General features: G+C 38.7%; 1 long non-coding RNA gene across 1 annotated transcript in view; it reads left to right on the forward strand.

Annotated features, from left to right (window-relative positions):
- LOC141916892 (uncharacterized) overlaps nucleotides 1–27274 on the forward strand; it is a 63657-nt gene that overhangs the window by 24731 nt on the left and 11652 nt on the right. Inside the window, exon 3 of the long non-coding RNA XR_012621219.1 lies at nucleotides 24816–24884. This is a non-coding gene — a long non-coding RNA (uncharacterized LOC141916892). The remainder of the gene's footprint in view (nucleotides 1–24815; nucleotides 24885–27274) is intronic.

Genomic DNA, 27274 nt, shown 5'->3' on the forward strand with positions numbered 1-27274 from the left:
CATTTTAGTGAATAGCTTGTGAGCAATCTCATGGGCAGAAACATGTTGGCAATTACTCATTCAATAATTTGTGAAAAATATGTCAGCTCATTGACATTTTGAAAAAAAAAAAGATAAAACTCACAAATGCATTGTGGGAAATATCTTGCCAGCTAACAACACAAAACACATGACTCCATTTAACAAATATTTAACCTTCTGAACTTCTGATGTTCCTTATCGGAAGAGTTCTGTCTAGATGTCCAGACCCCACCAGTTCCCTGACCAGTGGAAACGTAATCCCAGAGTTGTGACACAATTTGAAAAAATCCCAAACCTGTATGGGTGGCTTGGTCCCAGTCTGAAATTTGCAGCTGGCTGGTTTTCTTAAACAAAATTTCAAGTTCTTACACTTGGATATATTTTAAAAATGGATTGCGATTTGAGCTCTGAAACAAAATTCACTTGTAAAGGCTGTTATGCATGTGCATTAGGGATCCTACTATGTACTTGGAAAAGCAGTTATTGGCAGTCACTAGTTGAAACACCTCTGGTGACCACGTAAGGTGTGGAGGTAGATCCAGAACAGTTTATAGCTCATGATCCATGATCTGCAGCTATGACATTTATGAAGGCCCATTCCTGCATCGTTCCCTTCTTGTGGGCCACCAGGAATATCAATTCTCCCACGCTGCTCCACTGTGACATGCTTTAGAGCTTCGAAGGAGGTTGACTTTCTGTGGCTTCTTCTTCCTTTTATGTCTTTGCTGGAAATGCCAACAAGGAAGGTCATTTTTAAGGGTATATTTTTGTGGCGTGGACGTGGGACATGAATTGGGACTGACAGATTCATTTCATGCAGGATACGTGAATAGTGCTCGCAACTTGTTGTCCACATGTGCCTGCACCGATTTCAGATTGGGCGCTTAGCTGGCGTAGCTGCTTCCAATTTCTTTTTTTCAAGGTTATTTGTACCATTTCAGCCTTAGCTCAGGAGTGACCAGACAACAGATGCCATCACGTATAGACATGGAGCCTTTCATATATTTCTTTTCTGTTTAATATAGTTTGCTGACACAATTGTTTATTTTTTACAATTTTCCAATTAAAATCCAGTTTCTAAGGCACTCATATTACTAAAATAATTTCGTACTTTACTAAAATTTCTTCTGGTTCTCGAGTATGCCGTGACTACCCTACCATAGTCAAACCAATATCCTTCCATTTTAAATTGAGAGATAATTTGCTGGTACATCAGCATAAAGATGACTTTGTGTTGTCTGCCCATCTATCAAAATATTCCAAAAGCAATTTATGATGTTAATTTTGTTTTTATATTTTATACAGTTAAAAAGTATGGAGAATTTTGAAACCCTTCGCATTCAAGGCCAGTTAAATGAAAATACAGCAAAAAACCCTGTTCTGCAATAGGTACCTCACAAATAATTTGTTTGTCTGTCAGTTGCATCTGTCTTGCCGTGAAAATAATAGTGAAAAGGGGCAAATGAGTGAAGTTGTTTCTAGTTTTAGATTTTGTTTAGAAATAAGTCAACTGAATATGGGTAGAGATACTTCATTGAACTTTTTCCTGAAATATACAGCGCTTTGGTTTATGTTGTTGGATTTCAGCTTTCCCCTGAATGATTTGCTATCCAGAACCAAAACAAGGCTTTTCTAGTACACAGTAATTAAAAAATTAAAACTAACGAGTACTAGAAAATGAATCTTATTCATTGTACATTGGTGACCTGTACTGCAATGCAGAACGCAGCTGATGACCCGAAAGTCAGAGAAACTGAAAAGAGTGACAAGACTTATTACCAAATGATTCCCGAAATTGTTAAGGAATCCGCGTTTTGAGGCAGCCGTGTGCCTTTAAGCCTGTCAGGATTCAATTCAATGTCTTCTTTTGTTGTTGTTTTTAAGCATTCAGTGATGAGACTGAATTAAGCATTCCCAGCAGCTCTGGTAACGGTGATGTTGCTGGCCTGACATACCCAACGTTGTGCCCCCGCCCTTCTCCCCGCATGGCACGCACTGGCACACCCAGCCCCGTTACCGAGTGTCCCTCTCGCTCTCGCCCCATTCTTCATTCAGTCCATGGGAATTACGGTGTAGGTTTTGGGGAGACCAAGGGCTGGCCCTCTTGCTCAGGATTTTTTCCCTCAACAAAGCAGTAACTTTGCACAATGCCTGATTGGTTTGGGGGGGTTGTTTATGGTAACTACTTGAGTTCAACGGTGGTTTTGTATTTTCTTTTATTGTTGCTAATTTGAATTTATTTTAAAAAGGGGAATTAAATTACCCAGACAGGAAGATGTTGATGCAAATTTCCTAACTGCTAAGATAATAAGATTGAAATTAGGAGCATGTACATATCTTCAAGAAGCATCAAAAATACATAACTACAATTTAGGGACCTTAGAAAGATTTCAGTTTTAACAGAAATGTGATTCCTTGACTTGTTTAGTTCAAGTCTGGTTTTTGAACGCCATGACCAAGACTGAAAAGCTCTTCACGTCCTCAGTGATTCAGCAGGATCGTGTTGAACCCTTCCTGACAACAACATCCTGCAACAAACTTCTCCCCATTTTCTCCAGATTGATCTCAAAGACTCCCCAAACCAAGCACTGTGAGAATTATGCTTTACAGCCCGTTCCACCATATATCTTCTTTATAATTTTGCCTGGAAATTTTGTGGGGGAGTTCAAACAGCAAAACTTACGCTATGGCAGAGCTGTAACGTGTACTACCACACACATACATGCATGCAATTATTTTACAGCTCAGGAAGCCTGAAGTCCATGTCCAAGACTAGCACTTTTTAACCAATTGAATGCTACAAAAATATAGCACATCTATTATTTATTTCTCCTTTTGTGTGCAGCCATCAGTGGATATTCAACCCAAAGGATCTCGCAGTGCTTTATAAATGACATACGTACAGGAATTCCTGCCACTCTGAAATGCCCAGGCTTAGAGGGTGGGCTGGAGCCAAGAAAATAATCAGCTTATAGCACACTGCATAATGTGTGTGAATTGCACAATGTGTGTAAGGACAATTCTGGCCAAGGGCATATCAGACAGTACATCTCACCAGTGCATCCTGCTGGAAAAGACTAATATTTAAAAGCTGTATTAAAAATAAAACCCAACACCACTGTTAATTGGCAGTCAATATGATCCGTTACGTTTTTATTTACATATGTATATATATTTTTAATATACATTCATACAAGTGTTGATTTACCATTGGCATCCCCAAAACTGGTTCTTGTTACTTATATAGTGCTGCCAGCTTGGAGATCCCCAAACATTTTACCAAGATTAATTGAGAAATAATCCCATTTAAGTGAAAAAAAAAGAAGGGAAAAAACCTCCAACACAAACCTAAAGCTTTTTTTCACCACTTAACAAATGAGAAACCATCGGACAGTCACATGACAAGGCTTTACCAATAATGGATGGTGAGCAATGAGTTAATACTCACTGTCTGAACTGAGTGCTGTAACTACACCTGCCAAGCTCTTTCTCTGGCCGGGCTTATCCTTCAGATTGTACCACACTGAGACTAAATGTGGTTGTCCCACAGCACCCATGGCGGTTTTAGTCTCGGCTAGTTAATTCTAAGGACAGCAATGCTCATAACCACTCCAGCGGTACCAGAGTCTTCTATTACAAAGTCTTTTCATGGGAGACCTTCAATAAATGCTCGAGTGTCTCAGGGAGGAAAAATATGTTGACTAGTACCATGACCTTTGGACCAGCGTGAGGAGAAGGGGCATTGTCAACCTTCATCTTCACCATAGTTCTTGCATTCTAGATAATTTAACTTAGCTTCTCTGAGGTGTTTTCCTTGCTTTCTCTTATCCTTTCATTTTCCCCATTGCCACACTGACTCCCAGGATGCCTTTATTCTCAAAATGATTATACCAGCTCTCAGTTAATTTTGCTATTCAGGTACTGTCTTTTTCTGCAGATTCCTCAGGACAGATCTCTTCTGCAGGTCCTTTCAGTGGAGATCTCCAAGTGCAATTTCAGTGATAACAGGTTGAAAAGGATGATAAAATAAAATGACAAAGAATATGTGGAACCAAACAGCAACCACTGGCTGTCTTCTGCAGAAAACGCTTGCACTGCTCAAGCATCCCCACTGTATTTCTCCCTTTTCCTCATGCCCCCTAAGGTATGTTTTGGATTAGTCTAATTTAGAACATTGGCTTCTCAGCAACAGATTTTTTTAATATTTTTGCCTGATCTGGGATATATGTATGTATGGCACCATATCTGTAACAACGGGAAAGGCATCAGCGCAGCTCCTTTAGCTCACATTTGTGCGTGCTAACCAAGGGATTCATTATTTCTGCCCCTCCATGCTTTGATTTTCAAGTCAGATCTTTCATGACAAGGCTGCAGGTGGGAATCATACTTTGGAGTAAAACTTGAAGAAGTAAAGTGGAGGTAAAAGATCTTTATAAACGTAATCCAAGCAGTTATTATTTAATAGCTGATATTTTTGCTTCTCTCATCCCACTTACTGCTGAAGGACACAAGTAGCTCATAAAGAGATAGAGCTTGATGGGGAAAAATAGCTGATTTTTTTTTCTGAAAAATAAGGGCTTCTCTCTGGAATGTATGTAAGTGGTGGTATGTACACACTGAAGTGTGCCTGCACTTATTGTAGTTGGTGTCTTTGAAACATTATGTGTACACAGTCTCTCTATGCAAGTAAAAAAAAAGGAAAAAAAAAAAAAGATGGTTCAAGCTCAAATGGAATTCCAGATTGATTTGAGCAGACAGACAGTAATGTGAGAATGTGTACACAGGATGCAAATGCCTCCATAACGTGGATGCTGTCTGGGGGTAACCGTGCACGTGTTCTCTTCGTGTGTGTCTGCGCGTGTGCGCTTAGCTTTTTTAATATTTGTCTGTGTTTGTGTCACATAGTTGATTACCTATTTTTGTATTTATTTTTATGTGTGTCTGTCTGGACATACAATCCATTTTAAAAGTTCTTCCAAGTCAGTATAAGGCATAAGCATATCCATTTATCTGTGTCTGTCCGTGCTGTAGAGAAAGGATGCGCATACTCGAGTTCCTACTACACGTACAGGTCAGGACCTGTGCTTGTCCATAATATAGGGATGCATGCACTCATGTAGACATGGGGAACCTGGTTTTGCCTGACCTGGAGAGCCAGTATATCTGCGTGCAGTAGCATGTGTGCAAGGAATGTGTGTTTGTGCTAGTTTGCAGACATTTAACATATTCGCAGTGTACACGACGCAGACCACTGGGTGCTTATGACAACATCAGGGTCAGTAATAATTGCTAATGTAAAAGATATTTTAATTTATCGAGTCAATAACGTCCATATTCTTGCACAAAACTGACTCTGTTTTCTCTCATCCACCAAAAAACCCCCCAAATTGCAGCACTGTGAGAGAGGTGGTCTTTGTTTTTTAAGGGAATGCAGAATATGGCCAAGACTGGTTTTGATAGGTTTTTTGAATTTTTGCTTCATGCTTAGAAATACAGATCTTCAGATTTCTGATCCCAGGTTTGGAAATTGCATCCCTCGTAAATGTTTTACAGGCTATTTGTAGCTGTGTGGTGAGCCAGAGTGCAGGACTGTATCCATCAGTTGTTCTGTCTAGTTAATTTGCTAAGTGGAGCAACCTTCCTGAAGATCTCCTTGAGAGCATTGCGTACAGTTTGCTAAAGAACCAGGAATAATTTTTTTTTTTATGGTAAGAGAAAAAGAAGTATTTCAGTCTCCATTACCTTGAATAAAAATAAAGACCTGATTTGTCATTGCTTCATCTAATAATTCAGGCCCATGCAAATTGAGTGGAAAACAGTTCTAGATGCTCTGTTCTGCACTTACTTTTCTTATCTGAGTCTTGAAACTTCCCTAATATGACACAGAGTACCAGCATGGTGAAACAGGTCCACTTTGCTTATGCAGAACTGAGTATACAAGGGGCAAGACAGCAGAAAATTAGGGCATAGGGGCCTATCCCAATTCCCCTGAAGCAAATGGGAGCTGGATTAAGCCTAAATCTCTAATTACATAGGGGTAATAGTCGATCAGAACTCCCACTGAAGCAAAAGGGAGTTGGATCAAGCCCAAGACTCTAATTGCATTTTTCCTTGCCATTTTTGTTCATATATTTTGTTTACTCTGGCTCATCATGACATTATTTTGTAATTATTATGATGGGATTAGTGGCCATTAAATATCTGATTTCTGAATGGTAGGACTTGTTCTTAGTCACTGATGTCATTGATGTATGTAGAAAGGTTTGTATATTCTGGTGGATATGGCAAGAGATGGATGAGTTTATCTAATGACTGAAATGAATCAAGGCTTATACATTTCCTACCACCACTGTAAAGAGCCATACTACTTTTCTGTGTGCAGAAAACAATACAGTGCAAGGCCACGCCAGGATTTTTTCTCCCCTTTTTTCATCCTGGCGTTCATACCAATACCTTTGGATTTCCACTATGAGGACTGGATTTATCTAAGGAATTTGACAAGAACAGAACATTACTGACCATGTGATAGATAACCATTATTGGGGGAAAGTTTCCACGAGAGGTGTCATTTTGGAGCACCCCAATACGTTTATTTAGTTTGTTCGTTACCAGATTTCCTCCTGCTCTGCTGAGATTAACTCTGCAGAGGTATCAACATGTCCTCTACAGTATAGATGTTTGGGGGGTTTTCCCACCTTGAATCCCATCCCCAAACATCACAGTTGTAGAGTAAGAAGAGAGTTACAAGGCGTACCAGGCAAGAAGCGTACTCATCCTTCCAGCGATACACTGGCTGCGCTGTACTGGCAGTATTAAAACTAAAGGGCTGTATAGAGGCCCTGGTACACGATGGGAATTCTCACTGACGACAGTAGAAGCTGCATGCGTCGATCTAGGCAGGACTCCAGGTAGATGACATCAATGTGGCTTGGAAAACATCAAAGTAGGAAATACATGCCGGAGCAAGGGGCATTTCTGCAGTCATTCTTCACGACGTAATTCTACTTAGTCGCCCATTAATAATGTCTTGAGACAGATGGGCACTGCTTTATTTTGGAGATTTTATTGATTTGTCCTAATTTGTACTTCCAATTTGTGACCCTAAAATATAAACTCAAAACTAGGGAAGTGCTTTACCCAACACAGGTGTAGAGTTCTGAAACAGCTTTCTTACAGGAGCGGTGGAAACAGGCAAGCAAATTAGCTATGGATTTTGATCAGTTAATGAAAGGGATTATACAGCAAGGTTGTCCGAAACAGGGGGACTTTACTCATCAATACAGGAGATCCCATCCACTATAAGTTCCACTGTATCTCTCTGGGGAGCTGTGAAGGAGATCATTATCAATACATGTGGAAGGATGTGGTGAATCATTGATGTATCTGTTCATTGCTTTCTGGGACAGCAGGACTTTGATCAATTTGGAGGTGTTTTGTTCCCAATTAATATATTTTTGGCTGCAGCAGAGGTACAGAAACTTTGAACCAAATAGTAGAAGACATGTCTGTCAATTAAACTATCCAGGAGAAGTATTGGTAAGTGACCTTCAGTTACAGAGATAGAAAGTCTGAGTAACCTCAGTCACTTCACTGGAGCCATTCAAGACTTAAACTGACAGGAAAGAGAAAGGAATGTCTTCCTCCTCGCATCCCTTTTATCCCGGTTAGCATAACACAGCCTCAACACGTTTCTCCCAACTGCAGTAGGAAATATGGTTTTCTTTCAAGCTGAACAGTACTTTGGTGTTTAGCTCACTTGACATAGTCTCTGTCAGAGAAGAACATTTTTTCTTTTTGAACTTAGAAGCCTGGTCTGCAATGTTTCCAGTAAGCGCATTAAAATCCGCAGGGCCACATCACATTGGACTCCTAGCATGTCGTTAATATCGAGAGGGACATTTGCTTAAGAACAAACAGGGTGAAATAGTTCATGATAAACAGCAACAAAATGTTTAAAAAGAGATCTGACTGACTAGCTTAAAACTGATTTGTTTCTGGCATTCGTAACGAAGATTAGTTAGAAACGTTTACATGATTTGTGAAAATTAGTATCACAAGGGCATTTGAGCCGCTGGGCGCTGGCTGCCCTGGGCTGCGTAGAGCCTGGGAACTCGAGGAGGCAGAGGAGCGAGCTGGCCAGAGCAGCTTCACTGTTCAACATGACCAAAGCGCCCTGAGAAACAGGTATTACAAGCTGTGAAATGCAAGTGAACTTGTAAAAGTGGCTCTCTTTAGCAGTTCAGTGTGCTACTGGTAACAAAGGTAAGGAAGATCTTTAAAACATGCACCTTAACTAAAGCATTTACCTTAACATTGCTTCAGAAAAAAGCAATATAAAAGTACCTGTCAAATCCGTTTTAAAAGACAGGATCTGTTTTGCTGTGAGAGAGGAAACCAGGTGCTGGAGGGGGAACAGTTTCATCAGTGGGGACTGACGCAAAGGTAAGCAGGTCTCTGTATAACTTCAATGACAAGCTGTCGGCCTGTCCCCCTCTTCCCCCCCAAGCCATTACCAACAGATGCAAAGGGCGATTCACCTCCAACCAGTGAAGTTGTTGGAGTTTTGGGTGGGTTCAGAGGAGCTAGCTCTGTCAGAATTCTACTAGAAAGGGGAAAAGGGTGGGTTCTGTGGCACAACTTCTGTAAATACCTAAATGATGTGGAATTCAGCAGCTAAGCATATCCTTAAACATTAGTATCGAGATGCTGGCTAAACAGTAAATAATATGAAAAAATTGTGTTAGTAAAATCTTCTCTTTCCTAATATAGAAATAATGGAGAAAACATATTGTATATGCAAATTGTTTTTTGCTTTTTTTCAAGGAAAGAGTGTGTACGAAGAAAACTGAGTTAAGTTTAAGATAAAGATTTCTGAATGTAGTAATGGTCAAAAAAAAAAAAAAAAAAAGATTTTGCATACATCTGGAGTTCACTGTAACCAGGGAAAAACTGATTCTTCTGCAGAGTGCAGACGAACAGACAGCACTCTGCAGGTTTGGGCTGGGGCTCTGGGCAGGGGATATGTTGTCCCTCGGCACAGCGCGTGATTTCACAGTTAGGTGGTAACTTTTTTAACAGGTTATTACCCACATTTCAGCCCCCAAGATCTGAAAATCAAGGTCCATCTTACTGCCTCTCATATAATGTTTATTGCAGATCTCTGTGCTCCGGTCGTAAGAGGTCACGATGCTTTACCAGGCAGACTGACGTCCCGCTCTCTGTGTCTCGTACAGGTAGTTTGGCAGCATTAGAGTGATAAAAGTACATGCAATGGACCTGAATCCTTCCTGGCATACGTGAGAGGTATTGCTGAAATCACTGCGGGTGCAGATGTTCACATCAGTAACTTTGGCTTTAGTTTGTCAGTAAAATGTGGAGATCTTTGCTCGTACGATGTTTGGAAGTTCTGTGCCACGGGTCAGCGCTGTGTACCACGTCACTCTAGTTTAACAGATTGCATTTATATGTCGGGAACTGAACGGCATGTTCTAGGGATGGGTAGCTTTTTGCAGTCACTTTTCTGGCAGACACGTGCCATAAACCCGCAGCAAAGAGTTAACAGTACTGGGGGCTAATCGCAGGGGCTTGCTGACTCAGCGGATTTCAGCAGCTCAGACCCCAAGAGGCTTTTGTGCTCAGGTCCCAAGAGGACCTTGCAGAAGCCATGCACTGGGGCTTCAGTTGCGAAGTTTTAAAACTAGTTAATGGCTTTAGTAGTAAAAGTGTAATAAAAAGGATATCTGCTGCTTAGTGCAGAGTGTTTTAACTTTTCAGAAGGTAGTTCTTACTCCTCTCTTACCCATCGGGTCCTCTGGGCTGGCCACTTTCATGGCAGGTTGTTTTTGCAGCTGAGGACGCGAGAGCAGAGCAAAGATGCCACACCTGAGGCTGTGCAGGCAGCGGGAGAGCTACACAAAAGCGCCCTGCAGCTGGCAACGGACCAAACTGTGACCATTAGATTCCAGTTAAGTTACAGACCTTTTAAAAAATAAAATCTGCGATTAAGGTGTTTGGTTAACCCTTTGGAAGCAGGGCCTTTCGAAAGGGAGGGTGGTTTGTTTAGGGAAGCGCTAATATATCATGATCTACTGTGAAAGGGCTAAAAGGGGGTAAAATCAGCAACTCCATGGGTCACAATACCTGTGGAGCAGGTGCCCTTTTAAAGCAGACTAACTCTTCTCTAATAGTTACCTTCCACATATAAAAGCACCTTTTCCAGTTTAAATAATTGTCTTTATTAGTGATTAATGGGCTCAGAACTTGAACTTGCTTTGCTTGCAATTACAGAAATACTCAAAATCACCTGACTAGCACTAATTTCTATTTATCAGGAATGCATTTTTTTCTTTTTAGAAGTTAAAATAGGACAACTTCTGAATTACGTTTTAAATAAGTTTCACATCTCATTTAAAGAAAAGTTTGTTACACATCTAGACTGAAATTTTAGATGTCCCGTTTTAATTTAGTGAGACAGTTTTTGGCTCAAAGAAGGGTAATTCTGAACAGAAATGTTATCAAAGCTTTATTTTTGGCAACAGCTTTACAAAACGACACAAGGTGTAGTCTCCTACACCTCGTGTTGTTTCAAGCTCTTGCTCTGCTGAAAGTGCTCCCGATTCCCTTGGATCAGGCCCATAACTATCTTTGTCACCTCAAATGGAGCCATCAGTGTCTCTCCATAACAAAAACATTGTTAACCCTTCCCTGCCCAGCACCTTCTCAAAGGCCTGATTTGATTCTGGCAATTGGAAGAACCAGCAGTGGAAAGCTTTGCTGCTTGGTTTGGTTAGTCTTTACCAGACCATCCTGATTTAACTATTTTTTTTTTTGATAAAGTAAAGGATTTTTCACCAATTCTACCTCTCCACTCCGAGTTCAACCCTTTCTGTATTTGCTGGGAAAATTTCTTGCCAGTTTACTTCTTTTCTGGGGGGAGAGGGGAAGCCTGTGGCTTAACTGCATATAGACCAGTGGCATCAAGGTCACAGGGAAAAGGGATGGAACTACTCATTTTGCACAACTCCACACTAGCAAGAGGCTGCACCACAAAGGCCTGATCCTGACTAACTTGCCGTGCCTTTCCACTGCCCTCTCCTTTTGACACCTGCAGGTTTGTGGATTGGAAGCCGACGTTCAGCCCTGCTTTTCCCAGTGCCCGGGGTCCTGACCCTGCAGGGGACCTGGGTGCCTGGAACCACGCGGGGCTGGGGGGCTCGAGAGTGTCCTGCTCTGTCTCTGCTCCATACTCTCCTTCTTGGGCTCAGAGTCATTTTTACATGAGGCTAAACTGCACTGCTTACTGAAGGAGTTTATAAATCCTGGGGGCTAAATCTAAACGATGATTTCCAAAATTATTTTGTCCTGTTAAAATAGCTTCTATGAACATCAGAGCTAAAGATGCTTTCTGTTCTTTACTGAACAAATAAGGAATCTCTGCTGGCTATTTGGAGGCTAAATCCTACAACCTCTAGTGAATATTCATGCATATTAATGAAAATAATCTCAAGGAACTCAATAGGAATATTTCTGTGGATCCGGATTATTCCTAGGAGGGCAGGTTAACATCATACGGCCCCGGTAGCACCTCCAGTTGAAAATGCTGCAGTGCTTCCTCTCATAGTACCTGGCTAAGTTTTGAAAGCAGTAAATCAAAAGTAAAAGTTAAAACTTTTAACTACATGTTTCCAAATGCAGTATATATTAAAACAACATTAAGTATTTCAAATGAATTAAAAAACAAGTAATCAAAAAAGGCCTTTAGCTGTAGTTTTGTTGGGGTTTCTTTCCTTGGACGTTTGGGATCTGCTTTAATCAATTCTACAAAAATTAAAATCTCCAGGACAAGCAGCTTGAATCTTTAACTAACTAAATAAAATGTTGCAAAGTACTAAAGTTTTTAAAGGAAAGAAATTGGTGATTGGATTTGTAACAATAATTTGCAAATTTAACCCAAAAACCAGCTTTTTCTTCCAGATGAGGGAGAACCAGAAGTAGCCAGAACATTCAGAAAAGGTAACTATATCAGCTTTCAAAGCTGCTTTGATAACAGACTACTACAAACATTATTTTCACATAACCATAAAGAACATATTTTGGATATTAAGAGAAAATTCTTACAAGTCTTTTGACCTCCTTAGTTAACTTTGGCAAAATACCTACTGCCTTTAAATGTACTGCCTGAAATTACTTTTGTCTGGGGGAAAAAAAAAAAAAAAAAAAAAGGGTTCGAGCTTTACATAGCCTTTGTTTGTAAATATTACATATTGTGAAAGATTGACATAAAGAGACAGGTTCTCTTAATTATCTAGAATTCAGACTGGAAGGAAATTAAAAATTAGAAGAGATTAAAATTTAAGGAAAACACTATAGGACTACAGCCATCAGCCAGATAATTTCAGTGGGCAGCTTTTTTTTAAGTGAATATTTATACGAAATAGCATCCAGTTGAAAAATCATTTTCAGGGAAGATATTTTCTTATATTGTATTCTGGGAAGTTAGACTCATAATAGCCAAAGTACTATGCAGTATGCAGCTAAATATAAAACAAAGTAAGCTCAGTTATCTAATACAGATATAAATACAAGTATTTGTGAAATCTATTTAGAGCAAGGGTGGGGTGTTTTGTACCTTAATATACAGAAGAAAAAGCTGAAGTGGTATACTTTAGCCAAAATACCAGCTAAATATTTTTTTCCTTTTGCTGGATTAATTTCCTAACAGTAATAAAAAAGATTGAAATTATCAAATATGTCCAAAGAGTAAGCATACCTAATTTTTACCAAATTCATATGGTAAAAGTTAGGAGACAATTGAATTTTAAATTCCTGGGGACTGATCCTGCTCTTCTGAAACCAGTGGTAAAATTCCCTTGGACTTCAAAGGGAGCTGAATTTCATGTCAGCTTTTAAAATAGCATTTATTAACTCTTCAGTATTCTGCTAAAGAATAAAACTTCACTGTTTCTTTAAAATCAAAGCAACAAAAATTTTGGATTAAAATCTGAGCAAACAGGAGTAGCAAATACTGTAAAAAAAGCTTTTAGGTGGTTGCTATTATTAGCCTATCAGCTGATAATTTGATAAAAAGAAATCAGTCTTATTTATCTACTGTTTGTCAGTGGTTTGTAGGACTTAGATGTTTTACATTCTTCATTAACATCTATAGGATCCAAAACAAACAAAGCCCTGCCCTTGCAGAAGAAAGACAGAAATATGTTTGGGCAATTAGAACAATTAGATCTAGCTGCTGAATCTAAAACTTAGTTATTTAAGTATTGACATTTTAATGTTTGCAGTAGAAAATAAAGCAGAGAAATCTTTGCATCAGGAAAACTTCTTTTAATAAAATATATAGATTTGGTCTTTCAGACATTCAAAAAATCTTTATTTGTATTTCTGAGTTTAAATTTGTAGTTTAGTAAATACATTGCTTAAATAGCAGGCAGAGACAACCTTTGAGGAGGGGTAGTTGGCAGGGTTAAACCTGCAATTTGTACAGAGAGAAAATACTTTGGTAAGGACAAACAATAAACAGAAGTCAGTTTGGGGTTCAGTACTATCCTGTGGATTCCTATAGTTCGTACTAATTCATATGACTTAAAGACTAAAATATTAGAATCATTACTCATCCTTACTGAATATATTTCTATTAAAAAGTTATGTTTTTTCCTCTTTTGCAAAAATTGCTATTGACTTTTCTACAGAGAATCAGAAAAAAAAAAAAAAAGTCAGTAAATTCGATCATAATTCACAAATGCTCCTGCTCTTGAAGCAGATTTTTTACTTTGAAATTACTAATAGGAAATTATTTGAACAGTTTTTTAAAGTTAATTTATATAAGAAGCTTTTTGAAAGTTATAATATTATCTTACTTATAACTGACTGCAGCTGGAATGCAGCCCTTTACTTCAAATTGAATACTGTCCATAATAATTAACCAAACATGTGGATGTGGGTACAGTTACAATCATTAGGAACATTAATTTGCATTGTTGAATCTTAGTGGGGGGTTTGTTCTTTCTTAAGACTTTTAAGCAGTTAGCAATGAAAACAAATTGAGATTAAAAAAAATCTGTCCCAAATCTTCCTTAAAAACCTTAAAAATGTTTCTAAATCTTTAAATGTGGTTTGATATATTTTTGCCTATTATGTATAGGTTATTTATAAATCTTCTTACGATAAAAGATTTCTATTTATAGATAGTTCATATCTCATTAAACCGACTGAGCAGGCAAGGTTACATCATACTTGTTTGTAAGTTTAACCAAGACTTATTTAATAGAACAATGAGCTACATAAATATTCTACATGAAGTTTTATCCAAATAAAAGCATTTGTAATAATTAATATATGTCAAGAGTCCCATATTGATCGTCTGTCTGGAAGCTGTCTTTTCAGTTTCTACTTAATATTCTTGGAGTTTTTTCCTTTTATGGCTTCCAGAATAATAAACACAACATCCCTGTTGTTTTTGAAATTTATAATAAAGAATAAATATTTATTTTGTTTTGACATCGAAAGAAATTACTGACAGAAGGAGATATACAGCAATTTTGCACAAGTAACTTTATGCAATTGAAGTTTTAAAGTCCTTGAAGTAAGGGAAGGAGTTTAAAAGAATAAAAGCAAACAAAGAAACACCCCATATTTGAATAAAAATGTTTTTTAAACGTCTGCTGCAATTTTTTGAAGAGGGGAGAACAGCTTTGTCACTTTGGTAATCTATTCAAAGGCAGAGAATGGCACTAAAACTCATGGTGAGAGTTCTACCACAGGACTTAGCTTTTCGAAAGGCTGGTCAGCTCCTTAAATTTAATTGAAACTACATTGAAAAAATGATGTTTTTATGTACTAAGTAAACCTAAAGGTTTACCTTGGAAAAGAATAACTGCATGTATCTGATCAATGGAGACAGGAACACCACAAAACTGATTTTTTCAAGGAAAATAATTATTTCCACATAACTTTTAAATCAGTGGGCATCTGTTTATAGCCCTGTTAGTGCTATGATCAGTACAATAAGCCAGACTTTACAAACCAAATGGAAGGGAGGTGCAATATGATCTGAAGCGGGAGCGATCTCAGAGTTGGCTCAAGGTAGTGGCAGCACAGAAATATAAATGTCAGGAACAAAGTCTGACTTCTTTGGCTACAATTTCCACTGAAATACTACCTTAAATTTGAGTTTGCTAGTTGTATGTGCTTCAATGAAATCATGTGCTTTTAAAAGACGTATTAATAAGCTTAAATATGATTATGTTATTAAATATTTCATTAATTAGACAGTGAGCTCTGTAAGCTATAGTTTAACCCCAATATGGAAGACAGAATCGATCAGTACTATGCTTCATTCTTTATTTATTAATAAACAGTTTTAGGGGTGAATAGTAAATTCTCCAGAATAAATTAACAAATGCATACCTCTCCTGCTTTTTTTAAAAATGTTTTGTTCTCCTGCCACACAAATTAGACATTCTTTTTTTCTCTCTAGAAATAATGTCAAAGTTGCTGAAAGGGTCAAACATATTACCAGTTTGGTTTAAGTCCTAAAAAAAGTTTTCCAAGATTTTTATTTTTACATTAAAATAAGGCAGATGTGGAAGATGATGAAGATTCAGCTATAAATTATTATTACAGTAAACCATTATTATGTAATTTGATATGAATTTCTTCTGTAGGACACCATAAATATAAGACCAAGTCCTGCAGTCAGAACCCTACTGATGATAGCAGGAGATTAGGCAAGGCAGATACTGCAGGATTTGGAATGCAGTTTCCTCATTTGTGGCTGTAATCTTATAACCAGAGGAATATCTGTATTAGAGGTTCAAATTTTAATACTTTTTTCTATTACAGCTATCTAGATTTCTATTCTATTTACTAATACTAGTACTTTCACCACAGTTTTCATTGTTAATGTTTTTCAAACAAGAAGAGCCAATTGCTTGGTCTCTGGTCTCTAAAAATCCATCCTGTCAGGATAAGTATTAATTAATATAGCTTTAATTAACTTTAAGTTTTCCCTTTCCCTTTTTCTCCCTGGTTAATTTGGGAGAGGGGAAAAATAGGACTCAGATTAGTATAATTTCCCAACTCACATCAAATCCTGTGTTTCTGTAAGACAAATTCATGGGGTAATAATGACATGCTGCTACTAGTATGCATTTTTAAACCTAAAATATACCATTAATTAAATTTATTTCACTGCAAAAAAACCGTTTAATTGGCCTCAATGTTTATCAGAGGTTGCAAATTGTGGTTTTAGTTATTAACTCTTAGTTTTAATGGTCATTATACTTATGGTATAGAATGCTGTTTAAACAACCAGGCCTCATGCTTTTAAGGTTTAAAGAAACCATTCCAATCATCTTCACCACGGTTCGGTTATAATAACGCAGCAAATCTGTGTTTCATGACGTAGGGATATGGGATGGCACTATGTGCACAAGGGCATCTAATGGGAGCCGAAAGGAAAGCAGTCAGAATCCAAGGATATCTGGATTTAAGTGGGTTAACACCAAACTTCTTTGTAAATTGCTGTACTGAAGATATAAAATTTCAATTCATATAAAATCATAGGTGTGAAGATGTGAAATTATATAGACTGTCTGATCTATATAAATCCAGCCAGAAGCTTGTCAGTGATCACTGGGCTCACGTGATAGCAGTGGCTGGTTGTACTGCAGTCTGGCTCCACACTGAAATGGGAGTTTGGAGCTGAGATGTGATGAGTTGGAGGTACAGGCTGAGCTTTGTAGCTGGGAGATGGGCTGCCCGTCCCCAGAGCCGCCCAGCGCTGCCATGGGGACCCTGCCAGATCCCCGGGACCTGACCGCATCTGCGCAGTCCTCCAGGACTATGGGGTCAGGCCTGGCTTTGTAAAAATCGTTTGGCTCCATTCTAGAGCACAGTGCAGTTGGTTTGAATCAGGTTGGGTTTATCAGAATATTTCTGTGTACAGTAGTCTGTATTCATGGGCTGGACTTTGTGATTATTCTATCTGCTTACTTATATGAAACTGAAGCTTTAGGAATAGAGAGCTACTAATTTTTTTTTCTTAAAAAAATTGTTATGTAGAACGGCCTCTATATAAAATAGATCATATGTCACCTAGCTGTTGGTGCATTTATTCCTTGCCCATATGAGATGGAAAGCAACATGAAGGTATTAATGGCTGCCTTAAACTAACGACTGGTGAAAAGCAGGTGGATGATGATAGATTCACTTGCCCTCCATGGGGGCTCCACATGTGCTTCATTTTCTAAATTTAATTAAAATTGAGAATTTCTCCAGTATATGAAGGTCATTCTCTGGAATTTCAGAGTTCACTACTTGCACACAATAATGCAGTATGGGTCATATTCTTCAACTGCATGGTATGGAAGTGGTATATAAGCTCTGAAGGTTCAAAAGGGGAAAAAAAATCTTAGCTAGGTTGTGTCAATTAACAGTGTTCTCCCCATGTTTAGTTTATCTGAGAAGAGTGACAGAGTGAAGTTTGAATTAATCTGCTCGAACCTTCTCTTTTGTTTGACTTTATACTCTGGCAGCTGGCTGGGTCCCCGTACAGAGCACAGTAAGACCAGCTTCAATACCATTCCTGTCAGAGACACAAAACCTGAGCAGAAATATCTTACCTTAACCTGTATGAAGTGGCCACTTCATGCTACTTTGATCAGGAGTAAGTACTTGGGCCCACAACCATTGTTTACAGATAGGTCTATAATTAATTGACAAGGTGTGCATAAATATCAAGCCCAGATTTTCTTCTTCTGTGCCCCTGCCTGATTCCTGATTATTTTAACTAAGATTGGGCAGCTGAAGAAGACAAGGTTGCGATTAGCCATGACTGAAAGTCCTATAGTATTTAGACAAATAACGTAAAACTTTTTATGAAATGTTCAACTATTAATATTGAGGGACTGCAAAATCATATAGAACAGTAAGAAATGTTCACGGTAAACACTGACAGGGCCTCATTTTTCATAAAAATCTGTAGGATCGTTGGTGTAATTTTTATAAAGCACTTTAATATATTTTTTTTTAAGTTTTTTTTTTTGGTGGGAAAAAATCGAAGTCACACCCAGAATATTTCTGAAACCAGAGCAATTAATTTTCTTTTTATGGAAGCCTGTTGGATTTTGTTTCATCCCATTTAAATTGTTCTGGCATGCTCAGCACTGCGCTGTTGGAAAGCCCCTCACTTGTTCAGTGCTAACAAGTGTGAATGGCGAGGCTTGGTGTCCAGGAAAGGGATGGCTCTACCGTATGTCCAAGTTTAGTTGGACACAGCTTGGTTTACAACCCATGAATATGCATTCTTGAGGACTAGATATAGTAGGTTTTTGGATGGTCCTCCTGAGGATAAAAATGGATGTTCTGGTCATCCTCTGTTAGTAGATGGTTTCTGGCCTTCTTTATGGTACAAAGCAAAAACTTCTAGCCAACTTCTTTTGACCAGAGAGTGTTATTTATTATGCTAGCTTGTTAAGAGAGGAGGAGAAATAAGGGGTATTTTATCTGTTGCAAGCAGTTTAATTTAATATGGTGAGTTGAATGTATGCCATTTGCCTAGGTGCCCTGGAATGTCAAATAAAATGTAGAAAGAAGTAAAATATATTATCGTCAGATTTGCTGTAGCAGAAATGGCATACCATCTTCCCCAGGCTACAGTTGGGTGAGGACCTTGGGAGTACACAAAACTGGTCTAAGCACAAGAAAATAGAAGGGCTGTTTGGCAATAAGTTGTTTTCATAGCTGAAGCCCTTCAAAACGGCAGAGGGAAATAGAGCAAGCTCATCAGCTGTCTCCTTACAAGCCAAAATAAATGACAGGTACCAAGGTCATGATACATTTTGAGACAATCAGAGTCCGCAGGATTTTTAGACATGCTGAGCACTTCTTCAACTGAGACAAGTGGTGTGTGGTTCCTTCCCGTTCTTCCACTAATAACTCATTCAGAGGACTGATGCTTTTGGATCAAAAAGGGTGGGGATCATGCCCTGCTTTTTAGTTGTAGAAGGATACTGAATATATGGTAGAAAGGTAGTCACCAAATGAAGTGTGGTTAATTGGTCAAGTCTGATAAATCTTCCATCAGTCAGCCCATCACTAGGAACAGTTTTGTGTTTCTTAATCTCGTAGGGATCAAGTGCTCGGTACCTGTGCTGCAGACCCTTTTCCTGCTAGCAGGCAGTATATGTACTTCATTTTTGGCGATCTGCTATATCCGATGTCATTATATCCATTTGTGCAGTATTTATCAAACTTTCTGTATCTGTGACCTCCGTTCGATTCACCTCTCTCCCTGTTAGCGTCTTGAATTCTTCCCTTTTTGATGGTAGAGACTAAGACTCCGTAACCGCTGTCTGAAAACTCCCTCACTTTTCCAGGGAGACTTGCTGCCAGCAAGCCAAGGTAGTTAGCAGCCTCCTGGCTACCCTGGATACTTTGCAGGATCTTCTCAGTCCTCTGCTGTCAAAAATGGAGCTACTGCTGACAAACTTTATTTTTTCTAACACTGTGAATATTGTTATGTCCTTTTGCAACCCATAGTTTGAGAAATGCTTCCTCAGCGGAGGTGAAGTTCCCGTCTAGCGATGAATTCCCTAGCAGCACAGTTTTAGAAAGTGGCAGAAACCAGGTTTGTTGAACCTGGATGTGGCGAAGGTCTGCTGATAGTGGCAGAGGACCTACATAACTCCATGGCAGTGCAAAGTCCATGTCTGGGTTACAGCCATCTTTATCTCATGTTCCTCTTCAAACAGAATTATTCTGGGTAAGGGATATGGGCAATGGAGAGAGGTTTTAATGTTGGTATATTTGCTTTAAGGAAAAGATGAAAGTATTTTTTTCCCTGTGTTGTGGGTATATTGTTTTAGATCTCTTCATCAGCTGGTCTTTAGTTAGAAGTTGGAGGAGATTGTACTGGAAGTCTATGGGTTAGCGTTACCTTGGTTGTTTAAAACAGGGCCAGGTGACATTTATAATGCCTGTGTTGTGATATTCACTGTATCTCTGTCAGCCCCCTTGTGCAAACAGGAGGATGCTGTTGGCTCCCAGTCACACGTAGGGGTCCTCAACGCGGCTGGAATGCTCTCCAGGGATCCCCGGCCCCAGCAGCTAGCCTGCCTACGGCTCTGCTCAGCTGGGTCTCTCCTGTGTGAATGCCCCATCGAGTTAGGATCAGGGCACTGCTTAAGAGGTCAGAAAAAAGTAAAGGCTAAAGTCTGGTGTGTTTGAGGCTGAACTAGAGCGAAAAAGAGGTGAGAAGTCAGCGACCCTAGGATGTGCCCTGTACACCTGTCACAGACACTGTCTGACCTGTTCACATCTCTGTTCCTCAGTTTAACCTACCTGTCATGACAGTTACTCTCTGCTACAATTATTGTTAATAATGTGACTATTACATAGCACCAGGGGTTATGCCTGATGCCTTTCAAAACAAATGCATTAATGAATATTTGTTAATAGTTGCTCCTCGTTTCCAGAAGGGAAAAGGAGAGAGGAGCAGACTGCCCCTGTGGTAGCCTCTTGTACTGTGGCAGGACCTGTCAGGGCAGGGCTGAACCCCAAGGAGAGGCTGCAGAGCCCTTCAAGACTACCGGCATGGCTCAGCAAGGCACCTCTTGGGGTGCTTTAGGAATTAAGATAACATTAAGTATCTTGGAATGAACACCAACCCTCTTTCCATCGTCTTTCCCTTGTCTTCTGCCCCTCTGCCACACTCATATTTTGAAGGGGTTATTGATAATACTTGCTGCAAGGCCTTAATATCCTTAATATCAGAAGACAAAAGATAAATAGCAATCATCACACAGCTAAAATTATCTGGTTAGTTCAATTAACACAAAAATGTGTGGTAAATATTTATGTAAAAGCCATGTAAAATACAGGACAGGATGCTCCAGAAGGAAATACTTTCTATGAGTGTGCACCAAGAGCAGCATCTAAGAGCAAAGCTAAGTCATGAAACATCTCCTTTAAAGGAACCATTGTGAAACAGGCCATTGTATTTCCCTGTAATTATTTCTCTCATTGGTAATGATCCACCAACATTAATTGATGGATATTTACTGATTTCACGAGTGTCTGCTTAAGTTAAGCTTCATCATTTCTTAAAGAAATTGATACAATTCAAGGTCTTTGCCCTAAAAGCTACCCAATGGAAGCTAGCGGTAGCCCAGTCTTTCTCCCAGGACGCTTATCAGTGAGGGAGATGCAGCCCTGGTTGAGACCCTGAGGCAATATCTGTGTGATAGCTAACTCCCACCAAAACACCGTATCAACAGCTCCGTTGCGAATTAGGAAACTAGGGACAAAAGAGTCTTAGACGTTGCAGTGAGGAAGGAGTGAATTTTGGCACTCATGAGGAATGTGGCTACACCGGGACATAGAGGTAGCGTCTTGTGAGTCTGTGAAAGTCAGTGTTGTGATGGTGCTTTCTGGCAAAGAGAGTTTTCTGTGGCCCAGGTGACTCTAGTGGTCTGTCTTTGTATGGCTCTGAAGCACTTCAAGGTGCGGTTGACCTAGGCAAGCGCATAACCCCACGGAACACAGGGGGTGTAGCTGTACGCTTGAAATTAAGTGTGTGTGTGAGTCTCATGTGGAATTGGCCTTGGAAACACGGAAGATGTCTTCTGGGGAAAGGAGAGGAGAGGTGAAGGTAGAGAAGGAAGGCGGGAAGAAATTCTTTGAGAGCGCAGTTACTCCTCTCCTGTGTAGCGGCATCCGGGAAAATGGGAGCATGTGCTACGTGGTGCTGTGGAAGCTGCTCGTGTCTAGATGTGTGATGTGATAATGTAAGTCAAATATATAGTACCACGGTCCACTCGGATAGAAAAGCGTGTGTCTGTGAAGCGGATGGGTGCATGATCACAATGCAACTCCCCATTTTTGTTCACGTTTCATACGGTGAAATAAAACATTAGGTTAAATAAAACTGAGATATAAGTGTTCTCACAGGAGTTGCATACGTAAGCTTTTAAGATTTAACTTTTGGCATGTAAACAGGACAATAATTCCTGTAAGCAGCTAGTGACAGTTTCTGTGTGTGCTTGTGGGACACAGAATTTCTAGGCGAGAAGCTGAAAAGGCGAATGTTGCGCGGCTCCTGTAAACCCTTAAGTCTTTCCATTAAGCCTCAATGTCTCAGAAACTCTTATGGCTACAAAGACAGAGGCTGCAGTGCCGTGGTGGCTAGAGGAAGATTTCATTGTCTGTATATGCACCTGCCTACACATACCTGTGAGTTCCCAGCTGTGCTTTGGAGCCTGTGCCACAGAGAGGGGAAGGTAATCCAGAAGGCCAGATACAGGTTTTGAAAATATAAATGGAAGCCATTTTTAAAAATCTGTTAATAGTTCTGGTTTCTGGAAGCATTGTGGTTTATCCTGAAAAGAATGAGGTTTTACACAAGTACGTGCTTTGGAAACTTTGATTAACAAGGTCCTGGTGCAAGACAGTAACGGTGCTGTGTGGGTTGGAGAGTTTCCTACAGGTTGAGCTCAGCACGAGGAGGAGAAAGAGTTATTTGCAATTGGTAGCAGGGAGATAACAGTGTTTCCCTCCCCATGCAAACCAAAGTGGATAGAGACCCTCTAATTTCTACGGCCTGTGTCGAGAAGAGTATTTATCGCTGATTTAAAAGCATACAGAAAGGTAAATGCAGGGGCTGTTTTTTTCCCCTTGAGTTTGCATAGGAAAATAATTGAAGGCAAACATTGTATGTTGTAAGGAATATATTGCTTTGCATATGGCATTCTTTTGTGGCAGATTACAGACCCAGAGGCCTGATCCTGCTGTCAGGGAAGTTAATGGCACATTTCCTATTGATTTCAGGGAAAGAAGGAGCAGACCACAACCTAAGACAGGTGAAAGCTGCTCCTTTAGAAAGATGCTGCCCATTACATTTTATGCCCAGAAATAATTTTTTCTTAGTGTCCTGGGAAAGAGATGGACATGAATTGTTCATATTATAAGTGTAATGAGGATTGTTTAAAAATGTAAATGCCTTCTTTAGCATTGCTGAACCGAAAATATAAAAGATTCTGCCAGTGCATGAAAGTGAAACTGGCTGAGAACAAAAGTGAAACCAACAGGCGACTTTCACTCCCCAGGCTGAATGAAATGCAGAAAAGTAAATCCTAAACAGGTGATGCTGAACAGTAAATTTGAATTTAAAATTTTTCTTTACTTTTATTAGTGTAGGAAAGTGTTGCTAGTGATCTAGATAAAGATTTCCCCTAAGGTAGGCGTTTTGTCTTGATGGTATCTCTTTAAAAAGTCAGAATCAGTTAAAAATGTCCATTTTTTTTTCTTTATGATGCTAAGGGGCATCTCTACATGTTCTCCCCCTTTTTCTTTTTCATGCTTTGCATCACAGGCTTTCAAGTCATTTACACTTAGTATGCTGACAGGAGCATGTACTAGAGCAGGACAGGGCTCACCTTGCTTTGCAAAAGTATGGGTGACTGTAATCAGCAAGTTCCTAGAGAAGGAAAAAAAAAAAAAAGTATTTTAAAAAATATATGAAAATGATGGTAGAATGCGTTTAATCTGTAAAACACTAAAAAATGAGAGACAGTGTAGCAAATGGAAGAGACAGACATTCAGTTCTTCCTGCCTGGTCTAATAGGATCAGCAGGAGACAAATGTACAGAAAAGTGGGCAAAGTCCAAACAAAGCAAGAGCAGAGGGTAAAAACAGGCATAGGGTGCCATGGAGAAAAAGAGAGAATGGAGGAAGGAAATGGTTTAGGTAAGTTAACATTGTGCAAAATTCTTCCTTGGTTCACATCTGTCAATGTCTAGGAAAGGGGGTGGAAAAATACATGTGAGACAACAGTCCGCTAGGATCCAAGCGGTATGAGGAGGGTAAAATATGTGGTAGGAGAAGGGTAAAAGGTGGAAGGGAAGATTTCAACACAGACAGATCCTTTCTTTTTTCTTTTTTTTTTTTTTTTTTTAAGAAAAGGCAGTTTAGTCATAAATACTACACCCTACAGTCCTGAGGCTTTCTGGCCATGACTTACATTGATAATGCTTATTAACTGACAAACTGAAACAAGGGGGTTTTTGGAAATGTAGTACACTCTGAATTCGTACTCATTATCTTAACTTTTTTTTCCTCTCACATTTGTTTGAAAAAGTGTAGAGGGAAAAAGGCCATAAAAAGGGTGTATAGACACTGATTTTAGCTGGTATCTTCCTCACAGGTGAAGGGAGGAAACAGAAGCCTCAGAACTACAGGCCTGTGTAAATTCTGCAGCATCACAAATAAGTACACAATAACACAAATCACAGAAAAATGGGTAAAGCAAACACCCTGTTTATCTGAGAAGGGATTCAGCTTTTAAAACAGGGGAGGGAAAAGTTGTCATGGGAAGGAATATCTCAGGACTCTGTCCCTCGTGTAAATGGCTTTTAAAAAAAAAAAATCAGATTTCAATATATGTAAAATAAACTATTTTTTTCTTTTTTAATATAAGATCATGCCATTTGCAGATTAAATGTTGCTAATGAGATGGAGCATGCAGCAGTATACAGGCCTGTAAGAACTGAAAAGCAGGTCTGGAGAATCTGGTACTTCGATTGACCATTTAGGGAGTTAATTTTTGACACGTGTACCTGATTTATCAAAACCAATTTTGAGGGCTCTAATTAGAATGTAATAGGAGCTTTTAAGATGCTTTTCAGAGCAAGAGATACAAAGCCTTGTGAGGGCCGGATAATCTGAATGTGCAGAAATGGGTGTAAGCGTATAATAATTTTAATCTGTTCTCTCTTATGTTATAGGGAGCGCGGCAGAGCCCCTGTCCTGGACGGAAGGACGGCCGTCCAAGGGAAGCGAGCATCACTTCTCAGGTAACGTGCTGTCACTGACGGCTTTTGACAGAGAAAGCAAATAACTTTTCTGTTCGGATTAAAAAATACCTGACCTTTTGGCCTTTTCGGTTTGGGAGTTTATTGCTGTTTCAGACAAGCACTAATATTTTTGTTTTATTTTGAGAGAGGTGAGGAGGCGAAGTGTTGTGAGGGAGAGAAGTTAATGCCAAGTCCTTCTGAAGTCTGGTCGGTTGCAGTGCTGACAGTGGTATACTGGATTTTCCCATTAAAAGATGCAAACGATAGGATGTTATAGAAAGATAGATGTATCTGTGAGCTGTGGTGTGTGTTTCAGTTCATCTCATACTAGAGCAGCAGATAATTTGGAAGTGGATGCTGTAATTTATGGTTGGTCAAAGACAGGGCTAAAAAAATCAGTTCCTTCTAATTGTGCGTGGCTTTATTGTATTGACAAATATATTTGATGTGGTAGCAATTAAAAATAGTCTGCTTTGATTAAGTTGAAGGAATGATACTTGTTTTTAAAGCATGCTGGTTAATTAAGCGAGAGTCAGTAAGTGGCATAAAGCTAGAGATAGGATGCTTTTTGAGAAAATGTGATTCCTTGAGGTCAAATTAGTCAATAAGTAAAATTTTCTGATGAGGAAAGAGGCTGTATTTCTGAGATATTTTATACTTTATGTAAGCTTATTATACACCAATAGAGAGAGGAGCTGTGTTAAAGTGTTGGACTTGCTGCTGTATTACGGTACATCACTTGTTCTTTCTGGTTTGAATTGTTGATTCACCTCTGATAATTTAGACAAGCGAGAAATGTAAATTCCATTTACCAAATGGGATGTTTGTAGCATTTTAAAAAGAGAGAGATTAAAAATGGTTAGAAGTCTCTAAAATCTGTAATGTTGTTCTGTAGCCTTTTAAAAGGCAAAAATCCAAATAATAATATTTCCACTGGCAAAATAATATACAATATCTAAAAACAATATAAACAGCTGTTAGAAGGGCTTTGAAAAAAAAACAATACGTGAAGATAGGTAGCTAGGATTTTGCAGTATTTTTCTTCCCCTAGGCTCCCTCCTTTTTGGCAAGGAAAATTGAAAGATTTCTTTTAAATATAAAAGGAATAAACAAATAAAATTGGAATGAAACATTATGCTTGATATTTGCTGAAATTTGTTTTCTTATAAGTATTTTATTTTTTAAATGTAAGCGCTGTGAAATAGTTCAGATCTCAAAGTTTGTGGGGAGAAAATGTTTCAGCATCTTTTCATACCTGAGGAATCCATTTTAGAAGTCCTTTTTCCCTGTTTGCAAAATACATTTTTATTAGATCTATGTATTTGGGTTAAGACTTACTTAAAATTACTTAATTAGGTTATACTGAAATTCTAAGTGATTTAAAAAGAAGGATTATGGTAATATGACAAAACATAACACTATTTTCATTGAAATCCTTAAATAAAGCCCTTTTAACATGCCAATTTTAAAAATCTATAAATTTGGGGTGTTAAAATAGTACAAAATATAAAAAGGCCAAACTCATAATGGAATGTATAATCCTGTACCAGTGGGCAGGGATTTTGTAGGTACGTTTGGAACATGCGAGGAGGTCATTTACACCTTCAGTTTGGTTTTGAGCATTTCTCTTGCGGTATTGTCCTTTTTAAGACTTTGTTATATATATGTAAAATACTTCTAAAATGTTTGTGGTCGATTTGTAAAGAAAAAATGTAGAGAAAAAGGTAATAGTGTAGGTGCGCTAAGCTAGATGGCAATTGATTGTGTTTTCCCAGGAAATTTTGGAAAGTATTCCAAAGTAAAAATTGCCACAGTAAGGAATAAATTCTAAATAATTGTGTTTGTGCAGTTTGGAATAGCATGGCTGTGAATTGTCTTGAAAAACCTCCTGTAAGTGTCTGAAAAACAGTACAACATAAAAAGGCTTTCCAATTGTGTTTTCTCTAGATAAAGCTATTGGCTTGTAGGCTGATTTAAGGGACGAGGTATTAAAATATAAACTTTAAAAAAAGAACTGTATATGTGCTTTTCTTATCGATATTTTTTTTTTAAAGAAAAGGAAAACGTATATGTGTTTCCTTCCTCTGTGTTGTTTATGGTCTGAAATGAATAATAAATTTGCAGTGATTTATTTTTTAAAAAGAGGTATTTGTATGAAAAATCTGGCAGTAGGTTTGTTTTACTTAGTATTTTAATTTTGGAGGAATGGCAGAATGTTTCTGGATATTTGCATTTGTTTCAGAGGTTGGAGCATAAGCCAGATTTCTGTGTAGTCTGTCAGGCAGTTACACGTCTGAGCATGTTACAGTTTGTAGCACTACAAATTAAAGCCATTTGACTTCTCTGTGCTGCACAAGGCTTTCATAAAAAATATCGCCAATAAAATAAAT

This window comes from Strix aluco, chromosome 31 (genome assembly GCF_031877795.1).
Source record: "Strix aluco isolate bStrAlu1 chromosome 31, bStrAlu1.hap1, whole genome shotgun sequence".
Classification (NCBI taxonomy): Eukaryota; Metazoa; Chordata; class Aves; order Strigiformes; family Strigidae; genus Strix; species Strix aluco.